The 17,200-nt window shown below is 46.9% G+C and overlaps 1 protein-coding gene across 6 annotated transcripts in view; it reads left to right on the forward strand.

Moving 5' to 3' along the window:
• Lrrc8d (leucine rich repeat containing 8 VRAC subunit D) overlaps nt 1–17,200 on the forward strand; it is a 118,960-nt gene that overhangs the window by 66,537 nt on the left and 35,223 nt on the right. The window contains exon 3 of one of the 6 annotated variants that reach the window (XM_031337086.1): nt 1,621–1,704. The exons of the other annotated variants lie outside the window; for them this stretch is intronic. The gene's annotated coding sequence lies outside the window, so the exon portion shown is untranslated. The remainder of the gene's footprint in view (nt 1–1,620; nt 1,705–17,200) is intronic. 6 annotated transcript variants of the gene reach the window in all.

Consider the following 17,200-nt stretch of genomic DNA (forward strand, 5'->3'; position numbering starts at 1 on the left):
CCTCCCATCTCTCTGCCCCTCCTCTGACATAGTGTATGGAAGGAGTGGCCTCCCATCTCTCTGCCCCTTCTCTGACATAGTGTATGGAAGGAGTGGCCTGACATGAAAAACCATCATTGTGCCCCTTTGCCAGATACGCACCTCGTGGCACCTCAGAGTCTCTGCAGTGGGGCCCCCCAAATCTGTTAAGAACAATTGACTAGCTGGGTGATGGTGGCTCCTGCCTTTAATCCCAGCACTCAGGGGGCAGATGCAGGAGGATCTCTGTAAGTTCAAGGCCAGGCTGCTCTACAAAGATTTCTGTTTGCCCTTGGGAGAGAAGAGAGAAATAGAAGGTTTCTTTCTATAGATGTGGGGACTCTGTAAGGCTGCTGTGACTCTTGCTGGTCAGTAGTGGTGGTGGGTAGATATGGGGAAACCCAAGTGAAATCTCCAGTTATCAAGAGTAGGGTTTGCCATGAAGGACATGGGCTCTCTCTGTAAATGCTCACTGCTGTTCTTCTAGAAGCTTGTCTGATAATTCTTGTGTAGGTACTCCGCTCCTAGTCATTTTCTTGTGTTAAGGAATTCCAGGGTGATTTGCACATGGACCTGGCTTGTGTTGCGTGTGCCCACTTTGGAGACCAGCTGCATAGGCTGATGCAGAGGCCATGAAAGCATGCTTACTGGCTTGCTTCACATGGCTTGCTCAGCTTGCTTTCTTATAGGACCTAGGACCACAGCCCAGGGGTAGAACTACCCACTGTGGGCTGGGCCCTTCCACTCTTGATCACTAATTGAGAAAATACCTTACAGGTGGATCTGATAGGGGTGTTTCCTCAGTTAAGAATTTCTCTCCTTTCTCTCTCTAGCTTGTGTCAAGTTGACACACAAAACCAACCAGTACTTTTTCCCAGGCATGAAGATCCTATTAGCAACAGAAAGGAAGCAGGCTCCTGAGACTTGCCTGGGCCCCTCACACAAGCAGGCCTCTTGCCTTCCCCATTCTGGGTGAACAGGGTTGGTAGGAGTGTGGTGAGAGACCTGTGTAAATGTCCTTAAGAGTGGAAGAGAGGAAAGGGCGCTCGGTCTCCAGTCCCAAGCTGTCATCATCCAGTGTGGAGGTATCCTTACCACAGACAGGCAGCAGTACTTCCAGACTTCACACAAGCCAGTGAATGAAGCTGCTAAAAGCCCACGTTTACAGGCAGGGCTGGGGAGGTAGCTCAGTGGTTGAGAGTGCTTGATGCTCAGTCCTGAGGAGCTGAATTTGGATCAGCATTAGGTATCCATGCCTGTCACCCCAGTTCAAAGTGGGACAAAGAGGGGGTGATTTCTGGAGCTTCTTAACTTTCAGGTAGCCTATAAAAATGTACACACACACACACACACACAAGTGAATGAGTGAGTGCGTGAGTGAGTGAGTGCGTGAGTGAGTGAGTGAGTGCGTGAAATCATGTTTTGGATCTGCTCAGACCCTTTCATACTGCAGTGGTAAGGCTCAGATCAGTCCTCTGAGCTTGAACACTGGTGTCTCAGATGCTATGCACCCAGCAGTTGCCCCTGAGGTGCCTTTTGGGAAACGGGATGACCTTACTGTTTGGTTTGACCTTTTTTTTTTTTTTTTTTTTTTAAACATAGACTCCAGCCTAGCCTTGGGCATGCTGTGTGGCTGCCACTGGCCTTGAACCCCTCCCCCCCACTTCCCAAGAGCTGAGGTCGCAGGTATGTGCCACTTCCCCTGGCTCCAAAACTGCATTTTTAAAATCAGTAGCACCAGGCTGTAAGACCCATTGCTGAGCAAATGAGATTGAGAAGGAGCCTGAACAGTTGGATTGGCTGTCACTGGAGGCGCTGTCTTTGAGCCTGAACAGTTGGATTGGCTGGTTACTGGAGGCGCTGTCTTTTAGCTGTAGAGTACTGTGTGTTTTCTGTTTTATAAATCTGAGATGGAGCTGAGATTTTTTTTTTCCTTGATTGTGGGTGAGTGAGACATTGAGTCTGCCCTCTGGTCTGTGGCTGTCATTGTCCTAATGATGGGTGTGATGGCTTTAAATTCATTTCCCAATTAAGGACTTAAATTGGTTCTAGTGTACTTGATTCTTGAAACCGCTGAGAGTTTTATGAATTCATTTTTTCCTAAAGCTGAAAGGAGAAATGGCCAGCTGTTTATGTCTCCTGGTTTAAAAGCATGAAAACCCTAATACATGGGTCTGCGGGGACAGAGGGTATCTGATGCTCTGTGGCCCTCAAGCAATGTGCCAGAGTGAGCTGTCAGTGAGCACAGTGTTTGGCTGCAAGGTTGGTCTCCCCTGTCCACAGTCCTACCTCTCTGCTCAGCATCCCTACCCCCCTGCTCAGCATCCCTACCTCTGCTCATCATCCCTACCTCCCTGCTCATCATCCCTAACCCTCTGCTCCGCATCCCTACCTCTCTGCTCAACATGTCAGTTCTGTTTGCCTGGTAGACTTATTTTCTAGAGCGTTCTTGTCGACTGCCTTGGACACACATCCGATCACGTCCACGGAGAGTGGAGAACAGAGGCTGTTCCCCTGCTGTCATTTTGATGTTGTTCTCCCTCTCCCTTTGTTCAAGGGAGGTTTGCAGCTTGAAGTGTAGAAGACAGTGGTTCCAATTATCAGTTTCCTGGGGGTATAGAGCTCATAAATTGCAGAGCTTGAATTAATCATTAGGCTTTCTGGGAAGACAGACTGGTGCCCAACGTAAGAACCATTTGCTAAGAATTAGAGCTGGCCAGTGTCCTGCTGGAGAGAGACAGTGCCCAGGAAGGCTCTGCTAGGATGGGGATGCAGTGGAAGCTTTCAGGGGTGGTCTTGTTGGCCATGCATGGCATTGGTTACCTTAAGAGAACTGCATTGGAAATAAATGTTTTCTTGTTATGTCTGTGTCTTAGTCAGGGTTTCTGTTCCTGCACAAACATCATGATCAGGAAGCAAGTTAGGGAGGAAAGGGTTTATTCAGCTTACACTTCCACATTGCTGTTCATCGCCAAAGGAAATCAGGACTGGAACTCAAGCAGGTCAGGAAGCAGGAGCTGATGCAGAGGCCATGGAGGGATGTTTCTTACTTGCTTGCTTCCCCTGGCTTGCTTCAGCCTGCTTCTTATAGAACCCAAGACTACCAGCCCAGGGATGGTACCACCCACAGTGTCCCCCCTCTTGATCACTAATTGAGAAAATGCCTTCAGCTGGACCTCGTGGAGGCATTTCCTCAGCTGAAGCTCCCTTCTCTGATAACTCTAGCTCGTGTCAAGTTGACACACAAAACCAGCCACTACAGTCTATGAGGTTATTATATTTATGATATAGTATACTAAGCCAGCTCTCTTTTTCTCTGAGACCTCAGATCTGGCACTCTGGTACATAGCTGTCATTGGTTTAATGATGGCTGTTGATCAATCACATGAAGTTTGTTTTAAAATCAAAGACTCGTTGGTTATGGCAAACCTGATTGCATTCGGCAGTTGGTTGTACTGGGTTCTTACAGCTCTGGCAGCTTCATTGGGAACAGGATTGACTAAAGAGCTGCCACATCTGCCTTCTCACTGGAGAAGCAGACAAGTGCACAAGAGCCTGATCATGAACGACATGGTGTGGGTGTTAAAACCCAACTACAAAAACCACAGAGCGACAAGCCGTATAGTTCCCAGAGCAGTCCAGAGGTGGTGTGTGTTGTGTTTTATAAAAAAGAAAAGGAAGCCAGAGATAGGTTTGGCAGAAGAATGTGGTGAGGTGGAAGGGGGTGCCTCTGCAGGCCCTTGCTGAGACATCCCTTCCCCCTGAGGTACCAGCCACACAACATAGAATAGAGTTTATTTAGGGCATGGGAAGGGAGGGGGAGAGAGGCAGATGGGGGGTGCTGGGAGGGGAGAGGCTAGCCATGAACACAGAGAGGGAAGAGAGGGCAAGCAGCCCCTTTTATAGTGAGTCAGGCACACCTGGCTGTTGCCAGGTAACGGGACGAGCCTAGAAGGAATGCTAATGGAGTGGTCTGGGGAAGTGCCTCTTACTGTGATCCCTGCACCATGGAGACTGAGGTACCAGTGAGATGCTGTGTCAACAACAACAAGGAAAGAAAAATAACAATACAAATTACTGTTTCTTCCGTGTTATGTACTAAATGCAAGCTTCTACATGTTTTGAATGTTTTTTGTTGTTTTGCCTGTATGTCTGTGTACCATGTGTAGGCAGTATCTGCAAATTCTAGAAAAAGAGCATTGGATCCCCTGGCGCTGAAGTTATGGATAGGTGTGAGCTGCCGTGGGATACTGGGGATTGAACCTGGGTCCTTTGGAAGAGCAGTCAGTGCTCTTGACCACTGGACCATCTCTCCATCCGCTGTTCATTTTAAGACAGGTCACATTATATTGCCCTGGCCAACCTCAAACTCACTAGACCAGCTGGCCTCAGACTTGTGTGAGTGATCCTGTCTTCTCTCCTTCCAGTGCACTGAGGTGATGAGCGTGCACCAGCCTCTGTACCTGACTAGTGGTTGGCATGTCTGCGTAGGTGATGTTATTTTCATTTAACAGATAAGGAAATGGGTCAGGAATAAAGGACGAGTTTGGTTGGGCTGTATAAGGACAGGGGTGTTTCCTTAGGGTAAGGACAGCGATGTTGTAGCCTGGTGTGGCTGGATGTAGGGTTTATGAGGGAGAGAACTGGACAGCTGAAAATGAGGAAGCTGCTTTGGGTCAAATTCTCTCATCCAAATTGAAAACCTGACTTTGCAGCATTGCTTCCAGGACCCTTCCGAGGCAAATGTCCACTGCCAGCGCTTCTAGTCCCTCTGCTGGGTTATAGTTAAGTCTCGGGGGGAGGGGGGGGAGAACCAGGCTTGTTTTCTCTCCTGTGCTTTGAGTGTTTTACAGAGACTCAGTCCCTTTATCCATGGTCAGAAGGGCTCCAAACTACACTGGGTCCATGAAGGTTCCAAGCTCGGACTTAACTGCCTCTTGCCTAGCTGGGTAGGCACCCTCACGTGTATACGTCTCTTTCCCCTGCCCACCAATCTGATTTATTGTCTTGGTTCTCTCTTTCAAGGGCTGTCAGTTTTCTGTTGTATCAATGTGTGGCTATTCTGAGCGTAGAATGCCAGATTAGCTCTTCTGGAGTATGATGTATATTGTGTTATTTCCAGAACGCTGTAGGTAGCCATCTGACATCATCCCTCGGAATGACGGATTCTGACCTATGAGCACCACTCCTCTCACCTGTATATTTCCTCGTCTCCAGCTCTCTCCTCCCCTAACAGCCTGGTCCAGTCAGGTTCCTCCATCCTTTGCTGCTTGCTACATCTATTGGTATTTTTTTATCATTTTCTCCATTCGCTCCACATCTGCGGCACACTCTCTGCTAGATACATATTCTCATTTTCTCCACTAAGCGCTACAGGTATCCCTTCTAGACCGTTAGCCTTTGAGGACTAGAGCACTAGACACGCTGTATCTGTAATAGAGATAGAGTACTTGGCAGGTTCTGCACTCTCACCCCATCTTATTCTATAGAAATCTAGGTGTCCTATGGAATTTTCAGAGAGCAAGTGAACTTCTCACTTCATTGTGACATGGATTTGTCATCCCTCTGTAATGAAACATCTTGGGAAATAATTAAAAAAAAAAAAAAAAGCCATCCTGTGGCTTGCTTACACAAAAAAGGACAGGCATTTCTATATAATCCCAGTGTATTAAAAGAAGTGACATTTTAAGATACCTGTTATTTTCTCTGTGTGTATTTAAGTCATTAGCTTTGTTATAGATGTTTAACCTACTTGGAAAGAAAGCCATAAGTCACCAACAGAATATTGCTTTAAATTATCTAAAGAGAAAGAGAGAGGCAGGCAGGCAGGCAGACTAGATCAGGAGATAGCCTTGAATCTCAAGTAGTTTACAAGGAGGAATATTCAGTGCATTTAATGTTGATATGATGTGTTAAAAACTTATTTACACATTTTAAAATAAGATGATTATGGAAGGGTTTGTGAAGTAACTTTTAAAATCCCATTGCAGCCGCTACTGATATCTTTATCTCTTTCTCTTTGTATGATGTAGTTACCCCGTCGAGTGTAGACAGTTTAAAGCACTGCATTAGTATGTAACCATACTGTTTCACGGTTATATAATATTCCAGTTACCAGGCACTGTGGCTTTATGTACTGAGTAGTGAGGTTGTCCCGTAGAGGAAGCCTGGAAGCCCGTAACAGGGGTTACTCTGTGTGCAGTAGCGCTGCCCAGGTTTTAAGTATGGGCTGCAGTGAGATTTGCTAATCGGCTGGTCATCTTGCATTACAGCAGCCAAACCTCGGGATGGAACAGGGTGTTTGCAGAATACCATGCTTATTTTGACCCCAGTTGTCCCAAGCCATTTAATGGGGAATGTTGCATCAAGTTACCCGACAGCAGTTTGAACAAATACTGACTGATGCTTGAGCAGCTTTTGGGGGGAGGGGGAGCAACCCAAGCCATTCAAATGACGTTAGCATTAGAGGGATTGACCTATTTGATAAAAGGGAGTGTTTTGTGCAGCACATGATAGGGTCTTCACAAGTCTGCGCCACACGTGTGAGCTGTTTGGCTGGTGTTCACATTGGAATACCATGTTTAAATGCATCCTAGACTTTTTCCCAGCCACAGCTGTCTCTCTTACAGAAAGGAGGTCATAAATAAGTATAAATTATATAGACATTAAAAACATTTTAAATGCTGGGCGGTGGTAGCGCATGCCTTTAATCCCAGCACTTGGGAGGCAGAGGCAGGTGGATTTCTGAGTTCGAGGCCAGCCTGGTCTACAGAGTGAGTTCCAGGACAGCCAGGACTACACAGAGAAACCCTGTCTCAAAAAACCAAAAAAAAAAAAAAAAAAAAAAAAAAAAAAAAAAAAAACAAAACAAAAAGCGAAAAACCATTTTAAATGACTGTGTGGATGATATATATGTGTTTCACTCATGCCATGACTGTCTTCTGTACCTCAGAGGATCTCTCTGAGGAGTGTGGCTTGGCCTTCCTCATTCTGAGGCAGTCTCTCACTGTTTGGCGCTGCTGCATACTTCAGGCGAGCTGGCCCTCAAGCTCCCAGGCCATTTTTCTGTCTCCCCTCTCTGTAAGAGCGCTGGGTGTGTACTATCACTTCTCATTTTCTTTAAAGATTAAATTAATTTATTTTACGTATATAAATACACTGTTGCTCTCTTCAGACACACCAAAAGAAGACATCAGATCCCATTATAGATGGTTGTGAGCCACTTGTGGTTGTTGGGATTTGAACTCAGGACCTCAGGAAGAGCAGTCAGTGCTCTTTCTTAACTGCTGAGCCATCTCTCCAGCCCCATTTCTCACTTTTGTATGTGGGTTCCAGGGATCAAACTCAGGTCACCAGGCATGTGCAGCAAGTGTTTTTGCCCACTGAGATAATTAAAAATAATATATTTTCTTTTTTTGTTTGTTTTTTTTTTGTTGTTGTTGTTGTTTTGTTTTGTTTTTTCGAGACAGGGTTTCTCTGTATAGCCCTGGCTGTCCTGGAATTCACTCTGTACAACAGGATGGCCTCAAACTCAGAAATCCGCCTGCCTCTGCCTCCCAAGCGCTGGGACTAAAGGCGTGCGCCACCACTGCCCAGCCATACATTTTCAATTATCAGCCTCAACAGAATCCTTGAAGTATTCTGTGACCTTAGAAGACCCTTTGAACCACATGAAATAAACACCTTTCGTAATAGTGACGTTAGAACTTCACGAACTAACAAGATAGAGAGGTGAGGGTACGATGGGTAACAGCCAAATAAATGCCTTTCTAATAGTTGGGTATTCTGATGTGGTATCAGGGGTGAACCTGAGTAGATTGGGTTCTCAGGAGAATTGCAAAGTATGTAGCATCTCTTTGGGAATGGTGTTTCTATGAAAGGGACCAGAGGTGTGATGTAGAACCTGGAGGTATCACTAGCCAGGAGAGCAAGGCATGTTGGTGACTTGGGAGACAGTTGCTGGAGTAATGATGTGGAGTGAAGTCTTGGAGTGAAGTTGAGATCTAGCATGTGTTCCTTTAAATGGAGATGGGGGTTGAGATAGGTAGTTTGCCTCAGAGAGAGGAGGAGAGTATATCAACGAAAAGACACTGGCACAATGAAGTGGGATAGAAATCCTCTATTATCTGCACTCTTTTTTTTGTTTTGTTTGTTTTTTAAGGGAAAATAAAAATGTAATGGGTTTTTGGCCAGGGATAGAAGTTTTTTAAAGAAAGGACCGTGCATGTTGCAGACATCTAGCAGTGGGAAGATTGGAGGCCGGGAAATGTGTGAGTTTTGCCAGACTAGCTAAGTACTCACCTGAGGTTAGTATTCAGATTGAAAATAGTTAAGCATGAATATGCTTTCTCTGGCTCTGCGGAGCAGCCCAGAGAAGCCGAGCAAGCAGAGTTGGAATCACAACAACAACAAAAGGGCTGACAGGTTTGGAGGTTCTGGTCCCCTTTCTTGGGTGAATGGTGGGAGTACCTGGTTGGGGATGCTCACTGGCCTCAATTGGAAACAAGAGGGGGAAGGAGGAGGGGCTAAGAGGTCAGTACATCAGAGACCTGAAGGCTTAACATTCAGACCTACACTTTCATTGTTTTGAAAATGTTCAAAGTTTTCAATGTCTGTGTGCCAAGCTGGGGCCTTGATATGTGAGATTTTAGGAGGCATCCTGAGTCTAAATCATATCTATAAGATGAGAGTAGCAAGGGAAGCTATGGAAGGAGGAGGGGCAGGCGATGTGGGCAGGTGAGGGGGAATAATGATAGATAATAGAAAGAACACACGAGGAAGAGGGGAGGGTAATGTGAACAGGAGGGAGGGTTGGCGTGATAAGCAAGTAGAAAGAGTATAACTGGGGGCCGACAGCTGCTCATCAAGTCATGTGATGCTGGCGCGACCCACCTGACCCAAGCCACTTGAAGAAGGAAGGGCATCTTGGCTCACAGCTTGAGAGGGACAGTCCATCATGGAGGATGGAGGAGGGTTGTGGTGACAGGAATTGGAGGCATCAGAGCCATACTGGAAAGCAGGAGCTCCACTCACTTTATTCTTTTTATCAAGTCCAGCTCCTGGGATGCCCCTCCGACCGCCAAGACAGGTCTTCCCACCTTGGTTAACTTAATGTAGATAGCAGAGGTAGAGCCTCACAGGTGTGCGCAGAGGGCTGTCTCTCACGTCACTCTAGATCTACCTTCATATGTGCACATACACGGACAAGCAGGTAGAAAGGCCAGGGAAGATGGAGACAGAAAATATGTGAAGCCAGGTGCTAAGTCTGTCCAGGACACGGGCCCCAGAGAATTCTGGGAAAGGGCATGAGGAAGTCAGAAGTGCAGTGGTACTCTGGGACTACTGTGCTTTTCTCTTCCCAGTGGAAGGCTGAGTTAAGTGACCGTTGGTCTTCTCACCTGTGGCGCAGAGCAGCAAGGCCACACTGAGGGCGCCCTTGGCTTTGTACTGAGAGAGCTGGCCTTGCTCACTTTGAAGCCTTCCTGTGTAGTAATGCAAAGTTTTACTCAGGAAGCAGTTCACCCAGGCCTTAGGCCTCGGTAATGGGGTTGGAAAGCCAAGTTGTGTCAGGAGGAGAAGCTGCCAGGAAGGGTGGGGAGAAGGCCTTACACCCTTTGCAGCTGGATCCGGGACCCTCTGTATGTTGTTATAAATCTATTCACAGGCCTTTTCCGTTCACACTGGGACCAGAGACTGAACCTCCACAGTTCAGAGACAGGTTCATCTAGAGTACTGGCTGTGGGCAGGTGTGAGTTATACCCCGTTGTATATGTAAGCCTGTGTGGGCCCACAAACACAAAGGGGAACAGAGGAGGCATCCCTGAACTCTTGATGGGTCATGGCTTCATTCATTCATTCACTCATTATTCATCAGATTACTGTGTGATTCTTTTGCACCATGTATTGAACAAGCTTTGGAAAGCTTATTTGTTTGTTAAGGTTTATTTTTATTTTGGGGTGTGTGTGTGTGTGTGTGTGTGTGTGTGTGTGTGTGTATGCACGTGGGAGTGCAGGTGCTTGTGGAGGCTAGAGGGCATGGAGTCCTCTGGAAGGGGAGTTCAGGTGGTTATGAGCTGCCCACTGTGAGGGTCCTCTGTGGGAGCAGTGCACTTAACTATTAGCTGAGATATCTTGCTGGCCCATAGAATTTTTTTTAAAGATTTATTTATTTACTTATTTTATGTATATGAGAACACTAGCTATACAGATGGTTGTGAGCCATCATGTGGTTGCTGGGTATTGAACTCAGGACCTCAGCTCACTCTAGCCCCACTTGCTCCGGCCCCAAGATTTATTTATTATTATATGTAAGTACACTGTAGCTGTCTTTAGACATACTAGAAGAGGGCATTAGATCTCATTATGGATGGGTGTGAGCCACCATGTGGTTGCTGGGATTTGAACTCAGAACCTTTGGAAGAGCAGTCAGTGCTCTTAACCACTGAGCCATCTTGCCAGCCCATAGAAGTTTTTTTAAATGAATGCGAAGGGATGAAGAGATGGCTCAGCAGCTAAAAGTGCTTGCTACTCTCCTAGAGGACCTGAGTGTGGTTCCCCTGCACGCATGTCTGATCACATGCCTGTTACCTAGTCAACAGGGAAACCAGCACCCTCTTCTGGCCTCTCCAGGTCGCTGGTATATATATGTGGCATACCTAGAAGTAAAAATTAAGATAATTTTTTTTAAAAAAGATGAATGTCTACTCAAGGCTAAACTGGTAAGTTACAGTACTGTGTTGGTTACATCAATGTATCTAAGACCAAATACCTGGAAAAATAAAGAACTTGAGGCAGATTTACTTTGATAGTTTCAGGGGGTTAGCCCATGGTTGTAGTGGGAGTGTGGCTGGTTCTTAATGGACAGGACTGAGGTTCCTGAATGGGACACAGGAGGAAGCCAGCACGGGATAGAGCCGCCAGTGACACTCTTCCAGTAGCAAAAAGGAGGAATCCTGCCTTTCCCCATCTCTCAATAATGCCATGATATGGATCCATGAGGGCTAATCCCTGTGTGAGGTCAGAGCCTCAGGATCTAATAGTCCCTGACACAGCGACACAGCACCACAGGTGTGCTTCAGCAATGCATCGGGCTCCTAATCCAATCCAGCAGTTGGGATTAGCCATCCCAATCACCTTTATGCTTGCTTTTTATTTTATTTTATTTTATTTTTTTACTGAGAAGTCTATAAAGTTCTGTGAGTCTACAGATGTGATGTGGGACAGACTTATAGTCAGGTGCCTGCTAGACAAACACAACCTGAATTCAGACCCCCAGCACCCACTTCAAAGCTGGGTGCAGTGGCAGCAGGTATCTGTATTCCTGGTGCTAAGGAAGCAGGGAGACCCGTGGACCTGTGGGCCTGCGGCTCCCTAGCAGCCTGCCTAAGCAAATGGATGAGGCCCATTCATGGTCAGTGAGAGACCCTGCCTCAAAAAATGAGGTGGAGAGTAATTCTGGCAGGTGCAAGCACACCTGCACACACGTCTACACACCCATAGGGACATGTGTATCACACACACCACGTTCATTTTGCGCCCTTAGGAGACATTCATGCATATTCTAGGATGTGAACTTTTTACTGTGTGATAATTTTCATTGTAGCAAAATATCCCATCTATGTGTTCCCAGTAAAATATTGGTATCAGAAACTTCATTAATGTTTATTGAGTTCATGGACCAGTAACTATTGATTGCAAGACAGAAGTCAGTGTACACTCATGATGGTGATTCTTGTAGAATAAGTGACATTTGATCTAGGTCTGGGAAAATAGTCCACAGGAGCAAGCAGGAGGCTGGCCAAGCACCAGAAGTGCCACAGAAGCACCCGGGACTTCTGTTTGTAGGTGCCCCAAGACACATGGAGGAAAGAGTTGAAGCAGAAAAGGGTCAGCCTTGAAAGTTTAGACTTTCTTTAGAAAATACTGGGGTTTGTAAAGGGCCGTCCTAAAGTCTGCTTCCAGACACTGCTTTTGATGGTAGCTGGTACTGTGGTGTTCCAGTCAGAGAAGTTGTGGGATCACAACGGGGGTTCGGGTTTTAGAATGAAAAGAAACCCAGGTCAGAGGTCAAGGTAGGAAAGAGACCGGTGTGGTGGGCTCTTGACTCATGGGAGTGTGGAACTCCCTCAGCCAACTCTTTGCTAGAGAGAGGCCTCGGAGTGCTGGCCTCTGCTGTGTATTCCGGGTTGTGGGGACTAGTACTGCTCACAGGGTTTGTCTGGAAGAGACGCAGGAAATCGGAGGGGCTGATGGACACCCCCACCCCCAGTGTGCCCCACAGCAGTTGGTGGGCGTGAGTGAGGTGCAGGTCTCTGGGGACCTTAATTATTTCCTTTGTAAAATAATTCTTCAGTGCCTGTTCCACACACAGCGGCCTGTGGCTGTCACTGAAGACATGTCTTGGGAAAGCAGGGGTCCTCTGTGCAAGTCCCAATGGCCACCTCCTCTAGCATCCAGCTCTTGGCTGACTCCAGCCCCAGCAGAGGGCGGAGACCTCAGCCCCCTCCCTCTCTTTAGTCAGTATTGCTCATATTCTCCAGGTATGGTTTGTAGGAAAACAAAGGAAGCAGGCTGTTGGTTTATGCTAACCTTTCCTTTCCGTGCTTGCTCACTGCGGGGAAAGTAGGTCATGGTGTTGGGGAAGCCTCTGTCAAGCTATAGTGGGCGCCTGAAACGACGGGAGGGATTTTCCCCAGGCCCCGGAGTGTGAGCACAGGTCCTCACTTGTTTTGTTTTTTTTTGTTGTTGTTGTTTGTTTGTCTTGTTTTTTTGTTTTTTTGTCTTGTTTTTTTGTCCTGCCTTGAGGGAAAATGTTCTTACAGTAAGCCTTTAATAAGTTCATCTTCAGAGTGGGTTGCAGAAGAAGTAGTCTAGGTGAGGTGGGGCCCTTTCTATATCCAGATATTAGTCATTGGAGGAAAACTCCCACTTAATAATTAAAAATAATACCGAACACCTGCTTAGCACTCCTAAGTGCTGTGTTTATCCACATCCACGTATCAGAAGCTGCATCTATGAAGCTCCAGTGGTAGAAGCATGGGCACAGCACGGCATGGCACGGCACAGCAGGGCGGGGCACAGCAGGGCATCCAGAGCAGTGCCTTTATTTCAGTAAGGACTTACAGCTGCTGCTTTTTCATGATTGACCCTGGGGTGGCAACTTGCAGATAAGAGCCGTGGAATTCGGCAAATGTGAGCTCTGGTCCTAAGCAGAACAGCCTTCCACAAGCTGCTGTGTATGTCCAAGTCCCCATCGTGAACTAGAACCATAGTTACTCTCCAAGTTGGGAGTGGAGAGGGAGAGAAGTGAGGCTCATTAAGCCCCAGCACACACAGCCTGACCCAGAGAAGAACAGTCTGCAAATGAATAACTAGATAACACACCGGGCTCCCCGCAGCATTCCCTCTGCGACCTTGGTGCCCTGGACTTTGTTTCTCTTTAAAGCTATCACAGTTCCCACCCAGGTTGCCCCCTTTGAACAAAACCTTTACAGCTTCTGCCCCTGCTTCACCATTTCCTTCAGAGTTCTAGCCGCAGAACCTCTCTCTCCCCCAGCCCCTCTCTCACTCTCCTGCCTCAAACTCAAGGCCATGCTCTGGCTTCACCCTTGGAGTCTAGGCAAGAGCCACCACACCCAGCTTTCCTTGTGTCTCAGCCAGGAATTTCACTTTCTAAAGCTCTTTCATGTCAGTGTGAATCTGTACTCTCTATTACCCACTAAGTAAAGCCGAACTCCCTTTGGGTTTCCGGGCCCTTTGACCCCTGGTTAAATAAACCCTTCCCTTTACTTCATTTCCCATGACTACTTCACATAAGCTCTTCCTCAGTCACATCAGACATTGGTCGTTTTGACGTAAGAAAGGCACAGAATCGGTATTGCCTGTGTGAGGTTCACTCATGTGGGTCTTCCTGCCTAACGTTGCTATACATAGTGTTTATCTAGAAATGTGCCTACATGTGCATGCACTAGGTCATGAGAGCCTGGACATCTGTCTTCCTTTAAGGAATGACCAAGAAAATCAGATCTTGACACAGACCCTCTCCCTCCCTTTGTTGTTACTGTTGGGCTGGGAATCGAACCCAGGACCTCGGTCATGGTAACCAGTGCGCTGCTCCCCGTTTTATTTTCCCTCATGATAAATGGTATGATGTTAGGACTCAGTAGTTCTTTAACCGTATCCCTGTGTTCTGGCAGCGGAGTATTTGTCTGCTGGAAGGTTTCACTGTGTTCCAGCCCCTGGGAAAGGACATCAAGTGGCAGTACATAGAAGCTCTGAGGACTCTCCTGCTGCTGTCACAGTGCATCTGTCCTCTTCTAGGTTTACTTAGATGGAATGAACACAAGCCCTGAGTAGGAAAGCCTCCTCCTTCAGACTATGAAGGCAAACTCCTTCAGACTCCTTGAGGCTGAGCAGGCAAGCAGTCACAGGTTTTGTGTCCTCCAGTTTCTGTGACGTGGGTTTTCCTAAGGTGGACATGACTTTAGGTGACTTCTCCTTGACTTCTCTCTTCACAGGAGATTGCACTGTTGAGCTGCTTCGTCTAGCAGACATGGGCAAGCGCCCCGCAACAGCTACATCCTTAGTCCTCTTTGGTTTTTATTTTGAAACAGGGTGAATTCACAGCCCATAAAATGACACATGTGCAGCCCACTTAATAAAAGGGAAGTATGTTTGAGGTTGACCGGATCACATGCAAACAAGCACACATACCATAACTTTTATTGTAAAACAAAACCACATGTTTGTTCATAGCAAAAAGTGGGGTAGCCTTTCACCTCCCTGAAACCCATAGTCTTAGACAAACCATGTGGAAAAGCTCAGACAAAGCTCAATGGAAGGCCATCCAACCTGACTAACACTTCTCAAAATGGTGGAGGTTATCAAACAAAGGAAGCCAAGACATTGTAGGAAACAATAGGAACCTCAGGAAAAGACAGTAGTGAATTCACTTGCCCTGCATGGGATCCAGTGTCTTGCTGTGTGTGTTGGATGTTTTTGACAGATGTGCCACACTGATGAGAGGCCTTAACAACAGGGGAAACTGAGGATGAGGTAAATTGTAACCCTTTGTGATATTCACAACTTTTCTGTAAACCTAAATCTGTATTGTATTTTCTTAAATGTTTATATTTAATTGGGGGGAGGGGTGGCTCCAGAAACTTACAACAAATGGAAAACTGAGGCAGGAGGATTATGCATTTAAGGCTAGCCTTGTCTAAATAGTGAGGCCTCAGTCTCCTTGGATCCCTTTCCTCTGCCCTGACCCGAAATGCTCCAGGAGCATCGTAGGAGGAACACACCACACCCTAGGCCCCCAGGCCCGGGGCCTCAGTGTTGCAAGGACTTGTTAGTGAATGCTCTTAGCTCTGTGACTGAGTCACCAGGAACTGTATCAACTCCACCCTAGAGCCACTGTTCAAACCAGAACAGGTCTCTTTCTGGTTAGAGTCAAGAATCTGGTATTCATAACCCTGGGCTCTGTACACTTTTGTCTATTTTCCTTATGTCCTTTGGCCTTGAATCCCAGAAGCCAAACTTCGGGTCTCACTCTGCCTCTCCTCATGCCCTGTATCTCTGTCAGGATCTCCAGTTCCTGGCTCTGCGACAACCATTATTTCAACGTTTGCTTTTGAAACATTTTAGACTTGAGGAAAAGTCACACAGCCCATGAATGGGACTCTTAGACCCCTTTACCCAGCTTCTCCCAAGGTTACTGTCACGTGTGTCTCATGATGGCGGAAGTGGAAGGTAGCATCCATGTTGACCAGTGAGCCATCTTCACCTCAAATGCAACCAAATTTCCCATCAGTCCTTGATCTGTGCAGATTTCACACAGCTCCTAACTACCCCCACCCACCCCCCCAGTCCTAATAGTTCCTCAGATTCTCTTGAAGCCTGCTGGCCAGTGAGGTATTTTGTACCCTTTTGGTTTGGGCATTCTGGTATCCCATGGTTGGATGGAAGCCTCCCATTTTGGCTAAGAGGCCACAGAAGTGCCATTCTTTTCCCAGTTTATCATATTAAGACAGACACACAGACAGCTGTCGCGCTGATGCATCTTGTCACTGGGAACGGCACATAACAGTCTGTGCTCAGCTCATTGTAAAGCTGCTGCTTTTCCTTCACGGTAAGTACGTGATGGAGAAACAACTGTGGGCCATGCTGGTGTCTCGATTTTTCATTTTCCTTCTGCCCACTGAGCAGCATCTGGCCCCACTGCCTCAGCAGCCCTCAGCAGCCCTCAGCAGCCATTTCCACAGTGTTTGCCTGATGGTGAGTTTTCTATTTTCACCACTCAGTTTTCATGTGTTAATTGGAATACTTTGCTAGGAAAACATCTGATGGAGAATTCTCTTATTAATAGTCATAGTAACCATGATATGAACTATAATTATCATAATACCCAGCATTATTGCAGCGTGTCTGGTGCTGAGCTAAAATGCTGCCTGTCATCAGGCCTTATGAATCAGCTGTGTGTTTCTGGACAGGTATTCTAGCCTGTCCTCATGGCTTGAAGAACACAGTTCTGGAACACTGCTTGCCCTCCTGGTTATTCTCCTGGCCTGTGCTCTCTCTCCCACAGTGGGTCTTTGACCTTTGGTCTCTTGGCCCGCATCTCCCTGTGTGAAATGCATGTAACCTGAGAATTGCTCAAGCACTGACTGCCATGAGCAACACAGCTTGTTGCCCTGGTCTTTCCCACCCTGGCTCAGAACCTTCAGCCCATCCACCATGTGTGCCTGGCCCATAGGAAGCTCAGGAGACAAAAAGCACTGGGCCGTTTAGAGTGGTGCTACTGTAGCTAAGCCAGGAACCTGAACTCCACTTGTACTGCTCTTTACCAACAGGCCAGTAGGATGTGGTGGCACATGCATACCTTTGATCCTAGCAGCTGAGAGGCACTGGTAGGAGGACCTTTTACCTAGAGGCCTGCCTGATCTAAATAGGAAGTTCCAGGGCTGTCTACAGACAGTCTACCATGGGTGCTTTGTTTTGTTTTGTTTTAAAGGTAAATTACAGAGACTTCGGGTGCTCTCCTACATGCTAAGGTCTTTCTTACCTTTTGGTCACACAAGCAAATTATTCACAAAATCCTTACAGGATCTGTGGATGCAGTCCCACGGAGGTTGAGGGACTGAGGCTTGGCACACTTAAAGAGCACAAGGGCTTTCTGTGGCCT

Source organism: Mastomys coucha, unplaced genomic scaffold (genome assembly GCF_008632895.1).
Source record: "Mastomys coucha isolate ucsf_1 unplaced genomic scaffold, UCSF_Mcou_1 pScaffold22, whole genome shotgun sequence".
Taxonomy (NCBI): Eukaryota; Metazoa; Chordata; class Mammalia; order Rodentia; family Muridae; genus Mastomys; species Mastomys coucha.